At 42.8% G+C, this 2,939-nt stretch overlaps 1 long non-coding RNA gene across 1 annotated transcript; it reads left to right on the forward strand.

Annotated features, from left to right (window-relative positions):
* Positions 1-468: 468 nt before the first annotated feature.
* LOC132020553 (uncharacterized) lies at positions 469-2,642 on the forward strand. Its single transcript, XR_009405026.1, has 3 exons — positions 469-535; positions 943-1,232; positions 2,322-2,642. It is a non-coding gene; the product is annotated as an uncharacterized LOC132020553 (long non-coding RNA).
* Positions 2,643-2,939: the final 297 nt, after the last annotated feature.

Consider the following 2,939-nt stretch of genomic DNA (forward strand, 5'->3'; position numbering starts at 1 on the left):
GTTCTAGCTGAAAGGGACGATAGAGGCAGATCTTGTGGGTGGGAGCACGCAGAGCACAAGGAACCCATCAGGCTGGTGTGGCCAAGGCAGAGGCAGCTCCGTGTGGAGGGCAGGAGTGGTAGCCAGGGGCCAGCCTCTGCTCTGCTTATCTGTGCCTGTCATGAGTTCGCTGGTAGCCAGGGAGGAGCGCTGACCACAAAAGGGTGTGAAAGAACTTTTTGGGATGATGGACTGTTGTGTGTCTTGATCATGGGGTGATTCTAAGATTCTAGTTGTCGAACTCAGAACTATAGACTAAAGAAAGGTTAAGTTTTACTCTATGTAAATTAAATCTCAGTACATCTGAGTTAAAAAAGGTATGCTTTCATGCAAGCACTTTAATGGAGGCCAAAACATTGACTTTTTCTATAATATGCATTTGGATTTCTTCCAAAAAGGTTTAGTGCCCGCAGTATCAACAGAAGAGTGCCCAGCTGAAGTCTGACCTGTGTAGTGGTGCTGTAGCTAAACCGTGCATGCAGTCATTGAGCTCTACGTGAGTGTGTTTTTGTTCTGGTGCGGGAATAAACACATAGCAAAGTAAACTAAATATAGTATAGTTCTTGGCACTAAAAGAAACATGTTTTCACAACTGTGGAAAGTATAAAGGGAGGGAAAATTTCAGAGGTAATAAATTAAGCTCTTTAATGTAAATGATGACTTTTGGGTTGCTCTGTTTTTATCCTGAAGAGATGTTGCTGTATGAATGCAATTCTAAGATCAACGAGAGTGCTTAACAATGGAATTTAAGAGATTGTTATTTTGTTGCAAAACCAGTAACAGGTATGAAGCCAAACTGGTTTCCCTGTTAGGACTCCTCTCATCCCATGAGCTATGGCGGAGTTTGCCATATGTGACTGCTGTCACAAAGTATGTCACAAACAGAAATGTATTCTCTTACAGAAATGTATTCTGGAGGTCAGAAGTCCAAAACCAAAGCGTCAATAGGGCTGTCCCCTCCTTGATGACTCCAGGGGAGAATCTGTCCCCTGACCCTTCCAGCTTCCGGTGGCCCACAGCACTTCCAGTCTTTGCTTCCGTGGTCACATTGCTGCCGCCTCTTCTGTCAAATCTTCCTCTGCCTCATTCGTATAAAGACACTTGTCACTGGATTATTTAAACTCCTGTGGATAATCCTGGATAAGCAGCCTCTTGAAAAATCCTTAACGTCATCCCATCGTTTGCCATATCAGGTAATACTTTTTTTTTTTTTTTTTTTGCCATATAAGGTAATAATCACAGGTTTTGGGGGGGATTAGAATGTGGACAGATTTTTTTTTTTTTAAGATTTTCTTTATTTATTTGAGAGGGAGAGAAAGAGAGCATGAGCAGGGGGAGAGGCAGAGGAAGAGGCAGACTCCCCACTGAGCAGGAAGCCCAACACGGGACTCGATCCCAGCACCCTGAGGTAGTGACAGAAGCTCATGGCAGATGCTTAACTGATTTGAGCCACCCAGGTGCCCCTAACTGCAGACAGATCTTTTTGGCTCAGTCTACCACAATCACTGAGTTCTCTAAAGGTTCTAGCATAGTCATTTTTATAGTGATGTAAGTTTAACTGAATTGTTCTCCACACAGAAGTAATGTGGATGCCGTGAGCATGTAGATGGGGGCATAGTTACGCCAGGCTCAAACCCAGCCTGTAGGACTCCAATGTTCATGCTCTTAACCACAAACCAGTATCGTCACCTTCTTAACCTTTTTTTGTGTGTTAGCTGTCAGTATGCTCAAAAGTCAGCAGTTACAGAAAGGAAGCATGGACTCCAGTCGCATCAGTATCCCCTGGAGCTCCCATGGACATAAGAATCCCTTTTCACGACCACTGCTGCTTCCAGAAAAGATTCCCCCTACTGTGCTCAAGATGGTGCATAGATTTTCTGCATTGGAGCAACCAGGAAGCCAAATTCTTTCTTGCCAGTTCCTTTCGACTTGCAGCTCAGAGCTCCAGAGTTCCAGTCTGGCAAGGAAAAATGACCCTGACAATTGTCTGCCTTCCCAGTGAGTTCTTGAGGGGGGTTGGCTCAATCTAGTGAGAAACAGCCCTGATTGGGGACATTCAAAATCAGCTTCTCATCTCGAAGCAGAGAATCTCTGGCCTGCAGGCCTCATAAGAACACGGGAGCATAAATCCTGAAGACGTATGAGGCACTTGATATTTCATATGCGTTTAGCTAAAATTAATTACCCAATTAATCTCCAAGGATGATAACCAAATGAGCTCTTCTACAAATTATCATTATTTATTAACAGATCAGAAAGCTGATGAGGATATTTTACATAAGTTTCCACAGGGGAAACGAGTCACCAAGAAACCAGATGCCAGTCCCTTCAAGGTCTCCTAGTGGAAAAGCAACAGAACCCAAAGTCACTGTGGAAGTAGGACCTGTGGAAGGAGGACACCAGGATCTGCCCATCTTGCTGTGTAAAAAATCATGAAGTAGTAGAGACCCCTGGAGGCTTCTATTTCTCTATTTCTCAACCACAACACTGGAATTCTGCCCTTGCTTCTCTTGCTGAGTTGACAAGGAAGTATTCATGGAAATGAAAATGTTATATTCTGGAAATGTTGATTGACTTGCATATTAAGTTACTTTAAAATAAATTATAATTGAGCAAGAATGTTTTTATTTATTTTTGTTTTTTAAAAAAGATTTTAAAGTAATCTCTATCCCCAACATGGGGCTCGAACTCACAACCCCAAGATCAAGAGTCACATGCTCTACTGACTGAACCAGCCAGGTGCCCTAAGCAAGAATGTTTTTAAATCATGGATCCCTTAAAAAAAAAAAAAAAAATCATGGATCCCTTAACAATTGTTTATTACATAACTGGCTTTGCTGATGCTACGTCATGGCTGAGAACACAGGCTCTACAGGGAGATGGCAGGATTTGAATCTCAC

The sequence above is a fragment of the Mustela nigripes genome, chromosome 6, assembly GCF_022355385.1.
Source record: "Mustela nigripes isolate SB6536 chromosome 6, MUSNIG.SB6536, whole genome shotgun sequence".
In the NCBI taxonomy this organism is placed as follows: domain Eukaryota; kingdom Metazoa; phylum Chordata; class Mammalia; order Carnivora; family Mustelidae; genus Mustela; species Mustela nigripes.